Below are 22990 nucleotides of genomic sequence, written 5' to 3'. Positions count from 1 at the left end.
CCAGGAAGGCAATGAGAGAGATAATAAAATGTGATTAACACACCAGTCAGCTAGCCATAGATGGTTTAGCCTGCTTCAGAGTTTAAGCCAGTTCTAGATAGAATCTGGTGCTCAAGTGGGAAAACAAGACCTGACATGCTTCCTTCTCTGTGACTTTAATGTCCAATTATGAGAAGTATAGAGGGGAAAGTAGACACTGGGAGGAGGTGCTGGGAGTCCTCTCTGGCTTCAGGTTATGAGAATGATCCCTTGGGCCCTGATAGGGCTAACTGTGCTAGCAGAACTATGGGAGGCAACAGAATGCTTTGGTTCAGAGATCACTATTAACAAAGTCCCCAAGGCTAAGAAGATGCTATCTTTCTTCTTACCCAATTGCCACAGTTGGGATCAGTTCTGGGCTTGAAAAGTATCCTCTGTGTCTCTCAGCTGATTTGAAGATGATTCTTCAAAGAATATCCTGTCACTGGCATGGAAAGGTAGTATTTGAGGTGGCCTGTATGTGGCTGTGATATGGGCCCGACATGGTCTTAGCTGTTTCAGGTATGGGTGATAAAGACAGTTGCTGCTCTGGTTCAGGCTCACTAATGAGCCTTACTTCCTTTCCCTGTCATCAGTCCTTTAATGCACCAGTTTTCTCACCTACTTGATATGAAACCTCACGCTGTGGGGCTGCCTCTTTGTGTAACCCTTTGACGAGGAAGCCCAACTGTTCTCTGAGCACAGAGCCCTGTGTCTTTATCCCAACGCTGAGAAAACTGAACTCCTTTCTTCTTATCCGACTAACATTCAGAGTGTTTTCCTGCCTAATAATGTTTCCTCTCCAAGAACGCCTCTGTTTTTTTCTTCTAGCCATCCCTTCCTCCCAGTTCTTGGCACACTAGAAATGCTTCATAATTGTTTACTCCATTCTTCCTTCCTCTGGGATGCAGAATACTAAAGTTTCTCTATCTTACCACAGCTTCCTATCCAAACATCACTCTCCGTGCTTCATTGCTCCTATAATTATGTTTCACTCTCACTACCACCTTCATTCTCTCTGTGACTCCCTACTTTCCTGGGCCATCATCCATCTTCTGATCTCATTCTCCTTACTTCATCTTCTTGATCCTACAATTAGCATTCACTTTTGTATTTGCCTCCACTCTTAGGCCCCCTCCCTCTTACCCTATTGCTGACCATCATCCATTTTTGACCTTGAACCCTAAATCATTCGTGGAATGCTTCTTCTCTGCTTTTACTCATATGCTCCTGCAGAGCCCTTAAAAACCTCCCGCAATTATGGCAATTATGTTTACTACAGATTTGCCTTATCTAAGATCAACAGGGCCCTCACTAATCAACTCCCTCTTGCATTCTCCATTGCCTCTGTTCCAAATCCATTCTCATTTCAAGTCACCTTTACCACATTTCTCTCCCTAAGTGACCTTTCATTTGTTGAGAACAAGATTTTGTTCATCTCATGCTCTGTCTTCTCAGTTCTTCAATGGTCCCATATCATCTTCTCTTTTGCTGCACTATCTTAGGAAGAGGTAGTCCTTATCTGTGTTAAGACTCCATTTGTGTCCCTGATTCTCCTTCTGCCATTTCCTTTGACACATTGCCCCTTTGATCATCTTCTCTCTTTTTCATCTTTAATTTTTGTTTATTAATTATTACCATGATGCCTCCAAAAATGTTGAGATTACCTCCTTCCTTAAAAAAAAAACCCTTTAACTTGAGCGTACCACATTCTGAAGTTATTGTTATTTAGCTCTCTTCCAATTGACAACTGAGCTCCTAGAAAAAGCCATCTGTACTCGTGGCATCTATTTTCTCAGCTCTTGCTCACTTCCCCACCCATTCCAATCTGGCTTTCAGACACAGCACTTAACTTAAACTGCTCTTTCTGAGGTTGCCAAAGATCTCTTTGTTGTTAAAATCCAGCTGCCTTTGCTGTCTTTCTTGAGGGTCCTCTTTGCTAATGCTTCTATGTTCTTCCCACATAAAGGAGAAAAGAATTATATGAACAAAGGACAATGAAGTTTGGCAATAATTTTTTACTCTAAAAGTTTCAATGACGTGGAATTTTGGTCATGCTGTGCTGGAATTGGAAGTTTTGATTTCAGATCATAATTTAAAAATTCATTGGTCAGCAGTGAAAGATTTAGATCATAAAGACTAAACACCTTAGTCTATTTTCAAGTAAATGTCCCACAATTGAATTATTTGCAGTTACATGCTTCTTTTTAATTAACTGGGGAATAAAATACTCTAACCTGTGTTGAAATAAAAGACAAATAATATAGATTATTTTGTTGAATCTAAGTGTAAATACCACAATGAGGGCTAAGTTTTGGAAATATTGAACCTCCTGTCACCCATTTGATTTTGTGGTTAGCAGTGATTAATTTAGAAGGCTTACAGGCTCATCTGCTGTATTACAGTGATTTAAAATTTTCACACAGATGTGGAAGCTTGTCAATAATCTGACAGCACAAGCACAACTCAAGAACAAAACCACATTACAAGTCATTGATAGTTTTACAAAACAACATTGGAGGGAACTTGTTGGACAACACAAGAATTGACTCTTTTAGTTGCTCTTTAAAATTCTCCCCTTTCATTAAATTACTTGTCTTCAGAGGACACGTATCCCCCTTGGATATTAGGGAATCTTATGGGTCTAGACTTCTGTAGCTACAACTTCTAAGCTGCCATTAGCAGTCAGCTTGTAGACTCTTTTTCTATAAAGAAAGAGATATGCTGAGGTAGTATGATACAAACAAAAGAGGCTCCTCTAACCCTAGCTACAAATATTTCTGCCTAAACCTATGGCACACTCTTCTACAAATTAAGTGTTTGTAGGAAAAGTAGGCACAAACTTAGAACACATTACTAGTGTGGAACCCATAGAGAAAATACATGTTAGTAATACTATTCTTCCCTCTTCTGGTACTGCTGGACCTCAAGTTCTTTAGTCTCCTGTAGAGATCAGGAGATCACAATCAGCTTGCCAGGACTAGCTGTCTCTTTAGTCTTTAAAGAACTCTTTTGTCTGGTGCTGCAGGTCTTCCTCCTGTAACCTTCCTTCTTGAAGAGAGTGCCTCTATGTATATGTTTCTCTGTGGAAGGAGAGTCTAGTAAATCAAGTGTTTATCAAGAGCTCACCCTTCCCTTGGGGGATATAGGTGGCACAGTGGATAGAGTACTATCCCTGAGGTAAGAGTCATCTTCCTGTGTTCAAATTTGACCTCAGACTCTTACTAGCAATGTGACCCTTATTTCTTATTGAATCATTTCAGTCATGTTTAACTTATCATAACCACATTGGATTTTTTTTTGTCACGGATACTGGAATGAACCCACACAAATCATCAGCATTTCTATATATTACTGACAAAGATTAACAGAAAGATAGAAAGAGAAATTTCATTTAAAATAACTGCAGACAAAATAAACTATTTGGCTATCTACCTGGCAAGTCAAACCCATGAACTATATGAACACAATTACAAAATTCTTCTCACACAAATAAAGTCAGATCTAAACAACTGGAAAAATATCAGTTGCTCATGGGTAGGTTAAGCTAATATAATAAAATGACAATTCTATCTAAATTGGTTGCCTTTTTAAGTGCCATACCAATCAAACTGCCCCAAAATTATTTAATAGATCTAGAAAAGATAATAATAAAATTCATCTGGAAGAACAAAAGATCAAGAATATCAAGGGAATTAATGAAGAAAACTCACAAAGTATGGTGGCCTAATTATACCAGACCTAAAACTATATTATAAAGCAGCAGTCATTAAAACCATTTGGTACTGGCTAAGAAATAGAGTGGGGATCCGTGGAAGAGATAAGATACACATGACACAATAATCAGTGACTATAGTAATCTAGTATTTGCTTAACCCCCAAACTTAACTCTAGCTTCTGGGATAAGAACTTACTATTTGACAAAATGTGCTAGGAAAACTGGAAAATAGACTTACATCTCACACCCCATACCAAAATAAGATCAAAATGGGTACATGATTTGGACATAAATGGTGATACCATCAGCGTATTAGGAGAGCAAGAGATAATTTATCTATCACATCTTTTAGAGAAGAGAGGAATGTTTGACCAAAGAAGAACTTGAGAACATTATAAAATGCAAAATTGACAACTTTGATTATATTAAATTCAAAAGGTTTTGCACAAACAAAACCAACAGAAGCAGGATTAAAAGGGAAGTACAAAGCTGGGAAAAATATCTTTAAGCCAGTGTTTCTGATAAAGGTCTCATTTATAAAATATATAAAAAACTGTCAAATTGGTATGAATACAAATCATTCCTTGATTGATAAATGGTTAAAGGATATGAAAAGACAATTTTCAGATGACAAAATTAAAGCCATATATAGTCATATGAAATGCTCTAAATCACTATTGATCAGAGAAATGCAAATTAAAACAACTCTGAGGTACCTCTCACACCTTTCAGATTGGCTAAGATGACAGGAAAAGTTAATGATAAATGTTGGAGGGGATGTGGGAAAACTGGGACACTAATGCATTGTTGGTGGAGTTGTGAACTGATCCAAACATTCTGGAGAGCAATTTGGAACTGTGACCAAAGGGCTATCACACTATGCATATCTTGACCCAGCAGTGCCATTACTGGGTCTGTATCCCAAGGGAATCATAAAGGAGGGAAAAGGAGCCCCATGTGCAAAATCTTTGTAGCAGCTCTTTTTCTTGTAGTATAGAATTAAAAAATGAGTAGATGCCCATCAGTTAGGAAATGGCTAAAAAAGTTGTGGTATATGAAGGTAATGGAATATTATGGTCCTATAAAAATGATAAACAAGCTGGAACGATCTACGTGAACTGATTCTGAGAGAAACATGTAGAACCAGGAATATACAGTACACAGAAACAGCAAGAATATGTGATGATCAACTCTGAAAGACTCAGTCCTTTTCAGTCATTCTGTGATTCAAGGCAATCCCAATTAATTTTGGGTAGAAAAGGCCATCTGCATCCAGAGAGAGAACTATGGAAACTCATTGTAAATCAACACATGCTATGTTCATTTCTTTTATTCTGTTTTTTTCCTCTCCTGTGGTTTTTCCCTTTTGTTCTGATTTTTTTCTCCCAATACTATTGATAAAGAAATATGTATTAAAACTTAATATACATGTATTACCAGAAAAAATGAAGCAAATAAAGAAAAAAGGATACTGGAATGGTCAATTGCCCATTTTATATAGTCATTAAGTGTCTGAGGTCAGATTTGGATTATTCACTGCAAGGCCTTGCTGCCTGTGTGATCCTGGGCAAGACACTTTACCCTTTTTGCTTCAGTTTCCTCTTCTGTAAAGTGAGCTGGATAAGAAAATGGCCAACCACTCTATTATCACTACCAAGAAAACCTCAAATGGGGTCATGACTGAAAAATGACTGAACAACAACAAAAGCTTTCCCTCACCGGTCTTCAGACCTCTCAAACTAACTCTAGCTGTTGGGTAATATCTCCCTTTCAATATATAACTTCTTTGCTAGGCAGCATCATCAATATTGGGGCAGGAAGAATGATGAGAAAAATGCCCCACTTTCCCCAGAGAAGTAAAGATCTAGGTTCCTGCCCAATTGCTAACTCTCTTTTTGATACTCTTGAACTCTTGAAGTCTTGACTCAACATGACCAGGCCATTTAAGGATCATGGGAAGGTAGGCTAGAGGGAGAGAATAATTGGTCCTGAAATTTTGCCTCAATAAAAGAAGTATTCAAAGTTCAAAAAAGGGATCTCCCGGGGTTAACACCTTGTTACCATACTAAAATTTTGTGGTCTTTGTTTATATTCTTTGTCTTACGACTACATCAACCCGGAAGTTGCAGGGAAGGGGATCAAAAAATATATAGACATTTTACATGTTCTTATTTCATTGAAAACTGAGTTCTTTCTTTATACATTACATTTTAATAAATTACAAGTAAAAATGGAGTATGCGGGTATTTTTACCTGGTGTGGACCTGGAACTCCATTAGTGATTTCCTTTTTCACATACCTCAAAATGACCTGGAGCTAATTCTGAATTTTCTATGGCTTTATCTTATTGCATAAGCTCTGGAAGTTACTACCCAGATTAAAAGACATTAAATAGGGTCCCAGTGAAGGATTTTACATTTGTCATCTAGGGGGACAAACCTGCCTAAGTTGTTAAAATATTGAAATATAGACGGGGAAAGAGAAATGGATCATTGAAGGAGTTATTCTTATAATTCAAGCCAAAAGTTTACTTTTGCTTAATTCATCAAGGTAATTATTCTCAGTTCTCTATTGGACTTATGCATTTTTAGTATTCATTTACATCTGAAATTTTTTAAAGTATCTTCTATTCTTTGAAATCTCTTTTTTCTATTGGTGCTGTACCATATATTCACTTCTCAGCTTTTTAGTAGGTTCCTTCAGTCTTTTTATTGTTTTCTCAAAGCTTTCCTTTCTCGTTTTCTTCCTTGTTCTTCTCCATATCCTTTTGCTGGTTCTTTTCCCTGGCCTTTTAATATGCATGTTTTCAAACCTATAGCCTAAACTCTTCTTTCTGTTCTTTCTTTTTTTTTTAGTAATTCCATCCACTCCAGTGCTTTTGGCTGCCGTCTTGACCTCTCTTCCAAGATCCAGACCCCTATTTCTAACTCCCTTGAGGACATCTCCATCTGTATTTCCCATTGGAAACACTTCATTTTCTTTGCCACTACTTAACATTTCTCCAAAACTTGACATCCCTATTTTGATCCCTGGCATCACCACTAGCCATATGTACCATATTTTTGAAAGCCTACTTTCTCTGCAATATATTTGATCTACTAGTTAGGAGTTTTTAGGTCTAGATGTTTGTCTTTACACGTGATTGAAGTCTTGATTTTTGCCTCATTTAGCTCCCTTCCTTCCCACAACTAAACATTTGCTAATGTACATTTTACATTTGTCCTTGTTCTATATTCCTTGGTAAGGATCCAACTTACCACTGCTCAAAATGTTTGAATTTTCTCTATTTTACAACAAATAGTATCCAAGCTAGTTGACCTAGAATTTGAGGCCTTTTCTCATCTGAACAAATGCTGAATTTTCATATATGATACTATTCCTTATGATATATTCTATACTCTAGCCAAATGGGACTATTTGACATCCCTCATGCTCTGCTTTTGCTTTTCTGCTTCCTTGAACTGGCTTGTGACATTTGCTATATTTGAGATATCATTATTTATAATATATTTTTATAATATATCATTTCCCACATCTCTACCTATGGAAATCCTATTGACCCCTCAAAGTCCAGCTTAGCTGCTGCCTACTCTTTGAATAAGCATTCTCTTTCATTGTACTTTGTATATATATTCTCTCTATTTCCCCATTAGAGAGACCACAGGGCTCTCCATACAGCAGACTGTGTCCAGTGCTTTGCATGGCATTGAAATGAATCACAGTGCCATTTTCCTTGCCAAAACATAAGCAAATTCCTAATTATGCTCTAGCATCAGATAGCATTGGATCACAGACAAACTATCCCAATAAAAATGTGAATATTTTTCTGGATTTTAGGAAGTAATATAAAGTGACTATTTCAATAAAGGAGCAATTAAGTTGAGTGAAGCATATAACAAAGTTTTGAAACCAAATGGCAGTAGTAAGATCAATGAGAACTCAGTCTTGATTTTCTTTTCTGGATGCATACTGAGGAGGACACTGACTCCTCAAGTGGACAAGCTATCCTCTCTTCCTCTAGAGATAATTGAGTAAAAGTGGTTAACAATATTTTGCATTCCTCTCTGAAGAAATCTTTTACTCTCCATTGTGTTTAGCACTTGTGATCATCTCCTGCTCAGTGTTGAGGATAATTGCATAACCTCTTATAGTTATTGTTGTTTGTCCTACTATAATTTTTAACTCAGGGGTCAAAAAGTGTTGTTAATGCTTAACTTTAAAAAGCAAGTCACTTAACTTTTGCAGATATACACTAGGATAATGAATGAACTCTATTTTCGTAGGAAAGGATTTACTGGAAAGATAAATATTCTCTATCCAAAAGCAATTATTCTTCAATATTCAGGTTGTTCTACTCTAGAACAGACCAAATTTAGCCATGATCCAACCATTGCAGATACCAGGTTGAGCAGGCTAGTAAGATACTAAAAAGGATGTTTGGATCACATTTGAGGAAAGATTGATCCAGACATGGTCCCAACATGCTCAAGTCCCAGAAGCAGATATCAAGAATCACCAAAGACCATGTTAGTAGCAGCTGGTAGAGTTTCATGGAATGGCAGAGATGAAAGTAATATTTGAGATCATGTAGCCTAACTCCTTCATTTCTAGAGAAGGAAAAGAAGTAACCTTAGTATGGAAACCTTTACCATGTACCCTCTGACTCTGTTCCTTATGAACTGTGTTTTACCATCCAAATAACTTGACTTTTTGAACCACGGTTTCATCTGTAAAATAGGGCGAATAATACTTGCATTACCTCCCTCCCAGGGATTTGGGAGGAGAGCACTTTGTTAACCTTAAAATGCTTTAGAAGTATGAAGAGTTATTATTTATTTACTATTTGCTTGCCTGCCTTTCCTCTCTGCCTTTCTTCCATATTTATCCTTATTACAAGGTCCCTGGGGCACTGTGGGAAGGGAATTCTCACTTTCTGGCACACTACTGTAAGAATAAATTTATCATTACAGAGGGTATCCTGTATGATTTATGCCAGATCCTATATCTCACTAGAATGGACCCTGTCCCTTTTCTTAGCACATTCATATGGTGCCTTAGTGAGTGACAAAATAGCACCCAACCAAGTCCCCAAAGCACTCCATTTGCATGCTGTTTTGGATGGAAACAGAAGATGACATTGGGCCTGTGATTCTCCATCTCTCCACTTTTCCTTGCCAGTGTCCATAATAGGGTCTCTGACCACCTAATCTACCCGTTAGTTTAGCTAACAGCATAGTTCAGTTGGGTAAAAGGGAAGGCTCCATTGAGCTGCTTTGAAAACGAGACTATGAATGTGCCAGGGAAAGTGAAATGAATTCTAATGTGATATTGGCCCAGTGGCTTAGACTCAGAAATCCTGGATGGACAGCTAGCTGATCTGAAAGGAGGAAAGCACAATGGAAATGTTAAACAATTCACTGATAATCGCCCAGAAGGGATTTGGAAAGTATGCTTTTATAGATAATATTCACCCCAAACCTCTCAAATTAATGCTTTGAAAACCTTCAACCAAATTTGTTTTAATCCCTATAATATGCAGCGTATTACAATTTTCTTTCTTACCAGTTAGGCTTTGCATTAAGCTTTCATGTTTATCTAAAGTATTGAAATGGAATGGAAATTTATACAGTTATTTCCTAAGAATAATTTCAAAACATTAACCTGGTCAAAAATGACTCAAGTCAACCGATGAAGACTTTCCCACCATTATGACTGGATACCATTATTGTCCAAGATGCTCTGCTTCAAGAAAATAAAGATCTTTCTCACAATCTCCTTGTTAAACTAATGAAGACATTAATTGTAGAACCATTCTGTGAGGAAAAAAAACCTTAGAAAGCAACCCTATATTCTCAAAGTGTGTCAACAAACTATTGGGTTATTACAACAACGTAGTTTAAAATTAAAAGTGCTTCTTCAATGATGAGAATGTTAATAAAATTTAGTAAGCTCTGTCATTAATCAGTGACTTCTAGATCAAATGGTTATTTTTAATCTCATGAGTTAATTCAGGTGAGTTAATAGCATAAACATGACATTTTTCAATTGAGTGTCTGATTTTTTTCTATGTTTTAATAGTGGTCTGATTTTGTCACAAGTTCTAAAATAGTAGGTGTTCTCCTTGTGGGTTTTATTTCCCCATTGAGTTCATTGTAGCATTTAAATACATAAGTCTCATGTCTTTCATTAGGGATTTATACACACATTTACATACATACATAGAGGTTTTTGTTGTTCAGTTCTTGCAGTCACATCTGCCTCTCTGTGATCCCATTTGAAATTTTCTTAGCAAAGATACTAGAGTTGTTGGCTATTTCCTTCTCCAGCTCTTTTGACAGAGGAGAAAACTAAGGCAAACAGGATGAAGTGACTTGCCCAGGATCATACAACTAGGAAGTATCTGACACCAGCTTTGAATTCGGGAAGAAAAGTCTTCCTGAATCCAGGCTTGCGACACTATCCACTGTATCATCTAGCCATCCTTACACAAGCATCTATACACATACACACATAAATGTATATATTATACATGCACATGTATATCAATGTAATATGTATTTTTCCACGAAGTAATACAGAATACTCTATACCATTTTTTCAAATTAAAAACCATCCCCAGGTTTAAAGAAGTCGTAATACAAAATGACTCTACTAGGATTCTACCTGGGAACAAGTTGGATCTTGCACCCAAGGACCTGATTTTGAAAGGTAACTGACACAACCCGTTTAAGTTGGGTTAACTCGCTTAACTTTTCTGAATTTCATTTTTTCATTTGTAAAAGGATGCAGTTGAGCTAAATAATTTCTTGGGGCTCTGTAAATCTGTGCTCCAGAATTCTGTGATAAAAGAAATATTGGTAGGAAGCAGAGTATTTTCTTCAGCAGCAGCCAGTATGCTGCTGCCCCCATTCCTCATAACTCCTGTTCGTTCACTGACCTACCTCTTACAGCATAACTCAGCTTCATTTATTGCTTACTATGCACAGGATTATACTATTCCCTTTCACCATTCCCAGAAGACTTTCCCTTGTCCTGTTGCACTTGCTTCCAACTCTTTTTGTCCCAGGTGAAAAAAGTCACTAGTACTATCTCTGTTCCCAACTTTTTCTCTCATTAGGATCAATTGCCCTTCCTTTCTCAATTCAGAACACCTGGGAAATGGTTGCCCTAGATAACAAAATGGCTTCTCTTATGTGGATGGGGAAGTTTAGAGACTCCTAAAGTCAAAGATCATTTAGTGCATGTTCCTTGTTGTACAGGTCATAACAACATTAACCACACTGTAGATTGTATGGAACTTTAAATTTGTAGGACACTATCAGTCATTCCTTCCTTCCAGGATGACCACATTAGATGGCCTCCTCATAGTCATCCTGACAGATATTGTTAGCCTCACATTGTACCTAAGCAAATGGAATTACAGGGAAGTGATTTATGCAAGGTCACAACTATACTATATATAAGAAACAGATGGTTTGGAAAACTTTACTAAGCCCTTCCTGCCTTAGTGGCAACTGCTGCAATCAGTTAAAGAGCAGGGGCTGAAAAGAGAAGCTTGATGTTCCCAGTCCTGGAAACGATCTGCTGAGAGTTCCGTTAGCTGAACTTTGAGTCAGGAGAAGCTACTTCAAATCTTTCCTTTGACTTTTTAAAAGCTATGCAACCCTGAACTTGTTACTTGTTGAGCTTCCATGTCCATTTTTATCCATAAAATAGGGATGAGAATATTATATAATGTACCTCATAGAGACATATGAAAATCTGACTTCAGGTCTCACCTGTGAGATATATTAGGCGGTACTCTAAGACTGACTTGCAGAGAAGGTGCTGAACTCCAATGGTAGAGGGAGTTCCTCATCAGGAGCCATGTAAACCAATACAATCACAGTTACAGGCTCTTTCCTTTGTACCACCTCCCTTAGAGTGTTTTTGTGAATAGAGAATGAAGTTGTGAGCATAAGATACTTTGGAACCCTTAAGACACAATCTAAATATCATCTATTCCAAATCAACAGAATTTAAGAATTAGAAAGGGCCTCAAAAAGACTCTAATCAGAGGTTTCAAAGACACAGCCTTCAGAACTCCTAGGTAGGTCATTACCAGATTACAATATATTAAAATATAATTGGGAAATGTTTAACAAAACAAGAAAATGATTATCTGTAGTTTTCTAAGTCAATATGTGGCCAGCAAGGATTCCTTTATATTTTAGTCTGATACTACTGATTTTAATTTAGCTCATATCTCCAAAATATTCCTACCACAATGTAAAAAAAAGTGATTCTGTTACATGTAATTTTTATTGCATCATTATCTGAAAAGGACACATTTAATATTTCTGCCATTCTATATTTGATTATTAGGTTTTTATGCCATAATACTCAGTTTTTGCATAGGTGCCATGTCTCACTCAGAAAAAAGGTGTATTCTATTACCATTCAAGTTTCTCCAAAGGTCTATCATACCTAACTTGTCTAAAATTCTGTTTACCTCTTTAACTTCTTTCTTATTTTTTTGTGGCGAAATTTATCTGTTTCTGAGACAGGGAGCTTGAAATCTCCCACTAGTATAGTTTTGCTGTCTATTTCTTTTTGCAGCTCACTTGTCTAATAATCTTGGTGCATATATGTTTAGTATTGATATTAATTCATTAGCTGTGCCAGACCATTACTTCCAGGGCGATACACACCAGTCTTCAGGATATTCTCAGACACACATGATGATGTGGTGCAAAACAGCCTTTCTTTATTAGTAATCTCAGCAGGGATTAGCAGGAGCAAGAGAGTGCAATAGGAAGTGTGCATATGTGTACCTGTGTCTCTCTCAGAATTTAACTCAAAGCTAGCTATTTATACTTAGTCTCTCTCTCTCAGTACTGTGTAGGTGGAGCCACAGAAGGGAAACACTTGGAGTTAGTTCTGCATCCTAGATGGAGATATAGCAAGAGGACACACTCGTTGCCATCTCAAGGAACCTATTAACACTTGCAAGACACAACCTCCTGCCTCAGAGGCCAAGCCCCTTTTTTCCTCCTGGGCCCATGCTACCAGCTGACATGGTGTACATGGCAATTCTCAGAGAGAGAGAAACCTCCCTAATGATTAGTTATGGTCCCCTTTAGCAAGATGTAATTTCCTTCTTTATCTCTTTTAATTAGATTTATTTTTGAATTTGCTTAGTCTGAGATCAGGATCACTACTTTGCTGTTTTTTTTTTTTTTTACTTCAGCTGAAGCATAATATATTCTGCTCCATCCTTTTACCTTGGCTCTGTATGTATCTCTCTGCTGCAAATGTGTTTTATGTAAGCACCATTATTGTAGGATTCTGGCTTTTAATCCACTCTGTAATACACTTCTGTTTTATGGGAGAGTTCATCCCATTCACATTTAGAGTTGAGATTATTAACTGTAATTTCTACCTACTATTTTCCCCATTTTATAATTTTCTTTTTTCTTCTTCTTTTCATACTTTCCATCTTCACCGATATTTTGCTTCTGAATCCCACCTCCCTTAGTCTGTTTTACCTTTTATCAGCCTCCTTCTCATGCCTTTTCTCTTCTATTTCTGCCCTCCCTTTTATTAGCCTCTTTCTTCTTTTCCCTTTCCCTCTTTCTCCTCCTAATTATTTATGGTGTGAAACAAATTTCTATACCAACTATGTATGTTATTCCTTCTTTGAGCCAAATCTGATGAGATTAAGGTTCAAACAATTCTCATTCCCCTCCTTTTTTCCTTCTACTGTGATAAGTTGTACTTCCTCATTTTACTTCCCCTTTCCCCTTTCCTCTTTTCCTAGTACAATCCTTTTTCTACCTCTAATTGTTTTTTTATATCATCACATTAAAGTCAACTTATACCCATACTCTTTGCCTATGTATATCCATTATAACTCTACTGAGAAAGATCTTCTCAAGAGTTACAAATGTCATCTTTCTATGTAGGGATGTAAACATTTTAACCTTTAAAAATATAGTGATAGATACATTGTTGGTGGAGTTGTGAACGAATCCAACCATTCTGGAGAACAGTCTGGAATTATTCCCCAAAAGTTATCAAACTGTGCATACCCTTTGACCCAGCAGTGCTACTACTGGGCTTACACCCCAAGGAGATACTAAAGAAGGGAAAGGGACCTGTATGTGCCAAAATGTTTGTGGCAGCCCTGTTTGTAGTGGCTAGAAACTGGAAAATGAATGGATGCCCATCAATTGGAGAATGGTTGGGTAAACTGTGGTATATGAATGTTATGGAATATTATTGTTCTGTAAGAAATGACCAGCAGGATGAATATAGAGAGGCTTGGAGAGACTTACATGAACTGATGCTAAGTGAAATGAGCAGAACCAGGAGATCATTATATACATCAACAACGATACTGTATGAGGATGTATTAATGGAAGTGGATTTCTTCAACAAAGAGAAGATCTAACTCAGTTTCAATTGATCAAGGATGGACAGAAGCAGCTACACCCAAAGAAAGAACACTGGGAAATGAATGTAAACTGTTTGCATTTTTGTTTTTCTTCCCGGGTTATTTTTTACCTTCTGAATCCAATGCTTCCCGTACAACAAGAGAACTGTTCGGTTCTGCACACATATATTGTATCTAGGATATACTGAGACATATTTAACATATATAGGACTGCTTGCCATCTAGGGGAGGGGGTGGAAGGAGAGGGCAAAAATCGGAACAGAAGTGAGTGCAAAGGATAAAGTTGTAAAAAATAATTACCCTGGCATGGGTTCTGTCAATAAAAAAGTTATTGTAATCAAAAAAATATATAGTGAGGTTTTTTCCTTCCCTTTTTGCCTTTTTATGCTTCTCTTGAGTTCTTTATTTGAAGAACAGATTTTCTTTTCAGCTCTGGTCTTTCCATCAGAAATTATTGAAAACCCCCTATTTCATTGGATGCCTATTTTTTTCCTTGAAAGATAATGCTCACTTTAGCTGGGTTGTTGATTCTTGGTTGTAGTCCAAGCTCTCTTGCCTTCTGGAATATCATATTCTGGTCCGTCTGATACTTTTTAGTGGAAGCTGCTAGGCCCTGAAGAATGCTCGTTGTGCGTCCTTGATATTTGAATTGTTTCTTTCTGATTTGCTTCTAGTATTTTCTTTTTGATCTGATAATCCTAAAATTTAGCTACAATATTCTTTGGAGTTTTCATTTTAGGGTCTTTTTCAGTGATCAGTAGAATCTTTCAATGACTATTTTACCTTCTGGATCTAGGATATCAAGGCAGTTTTCCTTGATATTTCTTTGAAAGATGTTCAGGCTTTTTTTTTTTCATCATGACTTTCAAGTGGTACAATAATTCTTAGATTGTCTTTCCTGGTTCTATTTTCCAGGCTGGTTGTTTGTTTTTTTTTTTTTTTTTTTTTTTTCCAATGAGGCATTTTATATTTTCTTTTATTTTTAGTTTTTTGGGGTTTGATTGACTTTTGATGTCTCATTGAGTCACTTCCATTTGTCCAATTCTAATTTTAGTGAATCATTTTCTTCAATTAACTATTTTACCTCCTTTAGCATTTGCCCAATTGTATTTTTAAGGGAGTTGCTTTTTCCAGTCATTTTTTTTCCATTTCAACATTCCATTTTTAAGGAGTTGTTTTCTTCAGTATATATATTTTTCCATTTCACCAAATTTATTTTTAAATTGTCTTCTTCAGTCAATTTCTGTGCTTCCTTTTCAAAGCTGTTGGCTTTTTGCCTTCAACTTTCATAATTCTTCTACATAGCTCTCATGTATTTTCCCCATTTTTCTTCTATCTCTCTTTTTATATCCTTTTTTGATTTATTCCAAAAGAGCCTTTTAAGCTTGAGACCATTTTAAATCCCGCTTTGAGGGTTTTCATGTAGGCATTTTGCCATTGCTGTCCTCTTCTAGGTTTCTGTTCCGATTTTCTGTTGTCATAGCAGATTTCTATGGTCAGGGCTCATTTTCCTGCTATGTTTATATGTAACTGTTGAGTTCTGCTCATAGGATACAGGGAAAATTGTTCCAAATCTCCCCTTTATTTTTGGGGGAAGGAGGCCTCTCACTGACTTTTTGGTACACCAGGCTCCGGTGTTACTATAAGCTTTTCCACTACCATGTATTAGTCTGGCCTAGTCCCACCTGTTTTACTTAGGTTCAGGGTTTCAGAATTTTCCTTCAGTAGTCTCATTGGAGGTCTCATAGCTGGCTGCTGAGCTACTGGCCCTCTGAACCAGGACAGAGTCACCGAGACTGTTGTACTTTGCTTAACAGCCTCCTGTTACATTTCCCATTTGGGGCCTTCACTGGACTGCATCCCCCACCCCGTGCCCAATTCAGACAGATCTATCTAGAAGCCCTTCTAAGACATCTTAAGCTTAAATCATTATGCTGTGAATGTTTGTTGTTTCTGTCACTCCAATATCCATTGAGAGACTCGATCTACCTTTCAGGTTAGCCGGGGAGAGCTGGGGCAAAGTCTTGTGTACTTGCCACCATCTTCTCAGCTTAACAGGTGTTTGCCCAGACTATTTGATGGCCTTCAATGAGGAGGATTCACCACTTCAGGACAGCTCTCATTGATAGGGTATTTTGCTGCTATCAAGCTGAAAGACACCTCTTTGTTATCAATTATCCCCTATTGTTCCCTTCATTGCTTCTACTCCAGTTCTGGCCTCTGGGGTTGAGCATGAACAAACCTTAGGTTGTGTTCCACATGATGGAATTTCCACAGTTGTCATGCTTCTCTTCTCCAGGCTAAACTTCCCCGGGCTTCTTAAACCTTTCCTGTTGTGCTATATTTTCAGCACCCATTACCAACCCCTGGGTCTTTCTTTGGATTTTCTCTAGTATATCAACCTTTTTCTTGAACTCTGAAATTCAGAGCCGAATATAATTCACAAGATGTAATCTGACTGGGGCAGAATAGAGAATTCCTTGGTTTTGGAAATTCTTTCTTAATGTCACCCAAACTCCCATTCAACTTTTGGGAGTCCCACATGACAGTGAGAACTCAGATTCAGCTTGGAGCCCATTATAACGATAATATCTTTTTGAGATATAAATATTAGAAAACTAAATCCACTAAGCTAAGGGTCATTAATATAATTGTTGAAAAACTGCAATTCTAGCATAACAATGATTTAATGAATTTTATAATTTAGTTTTTAAAGAATCAAATTAATGTACATACCTTGCTTTACTTTGAACAGACATTTACTAAACATGCACTGTCCTGGAATAGGTATAATAGTTAGATAATTCATGAAATCATCAATTCTTAAAGTTGGACCTAAGAGGACATTCAGTGCACCTTACAATGAAACAAAAATCATCCCTTGTAATCTGTATCCAGTGAATGTTTATCATCTAGGTTTTGCTTGAAGTTCTCCAGTGATAGAAATCTCACCCGCTTCCAAGGTGGCTTATTGTCCTGTGGCTTTGGGCCAGCCTTGATCGAAAGTGTTTCCTCATGGCAGACCTAAATATGTTTCTTTCCTTTTTTCACCCATTGCTCCTGACTTTGCCCTCTGTGGATCGAAGAGCAATATATCTATGTTGGCTTCCAAGTGAGAGCTGTTTAACAACTTGAAGACATCCATCATGTGCTCCTTAAGTCTTTTCCAGGTGAAACAGCTCCATTTTTATGCAACAGTCCACACTGGCTTGAAATCAAGGCCCCTCACCACCTTAGTTATACTACTCTGAACAATCTTCAGTTCTTGCATGTCCTTAGTAAAATATGGTGTACAAATCTCAGCACAACATTCCCCCTCTCATGGAATTTTCTGTCTAGCAACAGATAGGACAAATATGAAACTGTAATATGAAATGATACTATATAGAGGTGTAAAACATGGCTCTCTAAGTGCCAAGAAAGGAAAAGACATTTCTGCTTTGGGAGTATAAGGGGAGACTTGGGACTGTCAGGGGAAGCATTTTTGAAGAAGTTGGCATTTTTAAGAGATTTGAAAGAATGGGTAAAAATTTCAGTTGATAACAAGGTAGGGCATTCCAGTTATGAGCAGAATGAGGAGTCCGAAGCAGATAAATGTAGGATTAGAGCTTAGAGATGCATAGCATGTTTTCTTGTCAATCTTCTGGATTTGTCATTGATCACTGCATTCATTAGAATGCTTTAACCTTTCTGTTTATTAATGGTTATTAATAATATATATAATTTCCATTTATTAAATGCCATCTATGTGCAAGAGTCTATAATAAGTACTGAGGACAAAGATAAAACAGTTTTTTTTCCTCAACAAGATTATATTGGGGGTGGGGAGAGATTTGTACATATATAAATTAGCACATACAAAATACTTACAATGTAATTTTGTATGGGAGAGTGCATAGGTTTAAAATGAAAAGTAGTTTATTAACAAACAGATGTTCTTGAAGGCACTGAATGAGCATAGATGAGCTAGGAAAAATGGAAATATAGAGTTGATATGAATATGAGGGAGCCAAGGGGTAGTGGTCAGGGAAGGGAGCTTCAGCCTAAACAACTTTTGACACAGGATTATAGTGATTGGGGGAGGATCCAAATGGCTGTAGATTGTTATGATGGACTCAGTTACAAAGACAGTGTTGATTTGATTAATAATCCCTGAGAAAGGGATGGGAAAGGTAATTTGAGTAGATTATCTCTCCATGTTGAGTGGGAAGGGCAGCAAGGCAAATGCTCAATCCTTGTTCTGTATGATAGTTAAGGCAGAGATCAATTGAATCCAGAATTGTTAACTGGATAAAAAAAAATGGGAGATAAAGAAGTACCCTCGTAGTAAGGAAAATCTGGCTTCAAATCCTACTGGCTACTTGATCCTGGAAAAACCACTTAGTCTTTCAGTGTCCTCCATACAAGCCACAAAATTAGAAAACATTTGCTGTTCTAGACTATTCAAGGGAGTTTCTTCATTAGGAGTTCTCTACAACAGTGAAATCACAGATCTAGATCCATACCTCTACTTGTAGCTCTGGCTGTTATTTCTCTCTCTCTCTCATCTCTATCTCTATCACCTCTATCTCTCTGTCACTTATATAATCTATATGTATACCCATACCATATTATTGAAATCTCTATATCTTTCACATATTCACTCATATATCTATATCATTTGTATCTGGATCAGCAATATGTCTAGATATCAATCTATATTTATCTATATCTTAATGTACTCATATGTGAAATATGTATATATATATATATATATATGTATGTATGTATGTATATGTATATTTGTTTATCTAGAAAATGAGAAGTATTCTAAAAGAACATCTAGTACATTTGATGACAATACAAAATATACTCTCATTACATGTTGTAGTGCCTTCCCAAGAAGAATTTCATTTCAGAGAAGTTAATTGACTTTATCTTTAACTTCCTTTATTAAATGTTACAGCAAAAAATGTCCAATTAAGTTTGGTTCTTTTTGGAATACTGCACAGGTGGGACCTTTTTCTTATTGTGTAATTTTTCATATAAAGATGTTACTCTTTGCCTTTCTAGAATTTTTCTTTTGCTTAGTTTATCAGACATATTGCATGTGATTTTATTAAAAGCTTGAAAGAATAGTATCATAAATTCAGTAAATACACACTGGAAAGCTTGACTTGAAGCTGTTAAAAATTTTTTTAAAAATCCAAAACAAAAAGGAGAATTTTCTGTGGTACACACTTACTCTACCTTTCTTTTGCAAAATAAAAAAAAGAAAGTTCTACAAAGTGCTTTGGGACAAACTGAAACCCAACAGTTCAACTATTTGAAGTAAGGTCCAGCTTACTCTGAAGGATAAGAGATCAAATTCAGAATAGACACTGTAGTAAAGTCATAATTTTTTTTTCAGTGTGTGATGCTAAAGAGCATGTCCTTGTCTATATTAATTAGGAAAGCTAAGTGTCTGTCATTTTAATTAACTATTTCATAGACCATGATGGAGACCAGAGAAGTTGAGCAGTTTGCAGTCTTATTCCACAAATGATAAGTCAAATTTATTCTCAACATGAAGAGAAATGAGATAATTATTTTTAACGAACTCTTCCTTTCCTTTTTTTTCTTTTGGTTTGAGTCATTCAGATGAATTACTTTCTGCCCCACCCTCCCCCGAATTTCTTAGTATCAACCTTAGCATCCTTCTCCAGAAATCCAGGTGAATTATGATTGGTCCTAACAAGCAGAACCAGCTTCAATTACACATCCAAAGATGGACTCAGTTACTAACACAAGAAGACCAGGCTCAATAACTATGGAGAAGCTTACAATTAGAAGGTTAGTCAATAGAGCATAAATGTTTTTCAGCTACAAAAATCAGTGAAGACTAGCTACACTTAAAACTAGGTTGATGTGTACTTAATAAGGGCTTATCAAATGTATTTGCCAAGAATCTTGCAAATCTAATTAAGATATTCTAAACCTAAGAGAAGAGCCTAAGAGAATTGATCTCTTAACTCTATTTATCAAGCTATATGTGACAAAGCTTAGTTGCAACATAGGAAGAAGAATTGTAGAAGTCCAGATGAGGTGAAATCCAGGAAAGTAGCCAGCAATGAAAATCATAGCCTCAGGTATTTGTATAACCCAGGCATTAAGTGAAGGAAATAGAAATCACTAGAGATTTTAATAGGGAAATGACTTTGATCTCACAGGTTCACTGAGACTTGGAGGGATAACATACATTATTGGAAGATGGTTCTTAAATATTACATCTTATATAAAATGGACATGATAGGTAAATGGGGCATACATTTACCTGCTAAGAAGATATATTCATATAGGAAAAAATCCAAAAAAAAATGAGGGAAACATGATTTGGGAAGCAGTATTTGGGTTAAGATAACTGAAGACTGAAACCCTTGAACAGAAAGAAGAAATCAATGAGTTTGGGAAAGAGACTGCAAGCCAAGCAAGGCAGCCTGGCAATAGTAATAATATTAATAATAATAATATTTAAAATAATAATAGTAGTAATAATAAATGGGATGAAAGAAGCTCACTCTATATTTGTTGTAGCTCTCTGCCCAAAATATAGGAACTAGTAATTCCATGATTTGCCTTGATGATAATGTAATGCTTCAAAAATGGAAGAAACAATGAGAAGGAATCCTACTGTGTATATGATTTTTTAAAATTAGCTATCTTAGATTTTATTTTTCTTACTTTATTGATATCTTTTATTTAACACAACTTTGATTTCTAACTATCTTCCTACTCTTTTAACAAAGAATATAAAAAGAAAGCTAATGAAAAAAGTTCAACAGAACTAGCCAAATCTGATAGCATGTTCACTAAACCACATCCACAGATAGTCCCTTATTCTTGCAAATAATAGATGGAGGTCTATACTTGATTCTTTCTGTCTTTCACAAAATTGTTTTTATACAAATAGGTCCATTTCCTTTTTTGTTTATCTCTTTGGCATGCAGACTTAGTAGTGGTATTGCTAGGTCAAAGGGTTTGCAGGGTTTTATAGCCATTTGGGCATAGTTTCAAATTGTTCTCCAGAATGGCTGAACACTTTACAACTCTACTGATAATGCATTAGTATCCCAATTTTTCTAGATCTCCTTCAGCATTTATCATCTTCATTTTCTGCCATGTTTGCCAATATGTTAGGTATGTGATAGCATCTCATAGTATTTTAAGTCACTTATCTAATCAGTAGTGATTAAGAGTATTTTTAATGCTTATTCAAAGCTTTGCTTTCTTCTTCTAAAAACTGCCTGGTCATATCCTTTGATCATGGATCAACTCAGGAAAGACTCTTCTTTTTACAAGTTTGGCTCAGTTCTCTATATCTAGATGAGTAATAAGGCCTTACTCAGAGAAATTTGCTATGTATTTTTTCTCATTTTCCTGTTTCCCTTCTAATTTTGGCATCGTTAATTTTGTTTGTGCAAAAGCTCTTTAATTTCATGCCATCCTAATTATCCATTTTAGAGACTCTTCATCTCTTGTTTGGTTTTAAACTCTTCCCTTACCCATAAATCTGACAGGTACATTTTTCCATGCTCGCATAATTTATCACCCTTTATGTCTAAACTGTTTTTCCTTTTTGACTTTATCTTGGTATATAGTGTTAGATGTTGGTGTCTGCCTAGCTTCTATTATTACCTGATTCTCTTCTTAAAGAACTGAACCTTGAAATTGAAATGATAGGAAAATTGGGAGGACCTCCAATTAATATTGATATTTCTCTTAAAATTTTTGTCAAGGAAGGAGAAGAAAACTAGACATAGTCTGATGCAGATCCTAGATTTTTGGAAAGCAGAATTTGAAATGTTCAGATAAAAAAGTAAGATACCATGGCATAAAATTATACAGTTAAGTCCACCTACTAAGGAATAAAATGTTAAAGCTGGATCATGTCTAAAAGAGGGTAAGCAGAAGATTACAGCAGAAGATAGCAGTAATTAATAAAAAAAAATATGGGACTGGTAAAAAATAATGTCTAAAGATTTGTAGATGACCCAAAGGATAATGGAAAGTTTTGCTGCAAGTGCAAGTAGGCATTATTATGGTCCCAACTCTGACTTGTATTGAAATGACATAAAACACATCATCAAGGATACCTATGACCAGAAAAGGGGTTTGGTCATGTACATAGCAAGAGCAAGCCTGAGTGCTGCACAAAATATCAAGAAAACAAGAAGGAGGGGTTGAGTGGATCTAAGTAATCCTAAGTAGATCCTTAGATGAAGAATGAGAAGGGGAAGAGGGGAGTAGATGGAGAAAAGCATCAGGACTGGGAGTTAAAATATGTCTGTCTCTGGTAGTTTATCGCAGAGGTGTCAAGTAGGCACCTGCTGACCCTCTTGGAGTGCTCAAATCAGATTAAAATCTAATTGAGGGAGGGGAGGATTCTGGGAAGATGACAAAGTATGTCAGAAAATTCCAAGCTCTCCAGATTTCCCCCCAAAACAGAACAAAATTTCATCTCAGGGCGAATGTAAACTAGGGAAAAACAAGTAAGACTTGGGGCAGAACAAGGGTCCTTCTGGAACAGTCCTGGAAAAAAAGACAGAATCCAGGATGGGTTTAACTGGTATGAAGTATAAACACCTCTAGGCTAGCTTCATAATAGCAAGTGAGGAATACTAGGGCTTGCTAAGTTTGGGGGGAACCTCAGCCCAAACCATAGGGACTTTCTCATTCAAGACAGTGAAGGGAAGGGCTGTTGTGGTCTGAGACTTGGAAGACTGAGGGAACATTGGCTATTAAAAAATGCCAGGCCCACAGTTCCATTGGTCTTGTGATGAAGAAAGCCATCTCCACCCAGA

Source organism: Sarcophilus harrisii, chromosome X (genome assembly GCF_902635505.1).
Source record: "Sarcophilus harrisii chromosome X, mSarHar1.11, whole genome shotgun sequence".
Classification (NCBI taxonomy): Eukaryota; Metazoa; Chordata; class Mammalia; order Dasyuromorphia; family Dasyuridae; genus Sarcophilus; species Sarcophilus harrisii.
The sequence above is the reverse complement of the archived record's forward strand: the minus strand, read 5'-3'. Positions refer to the sequence as shown.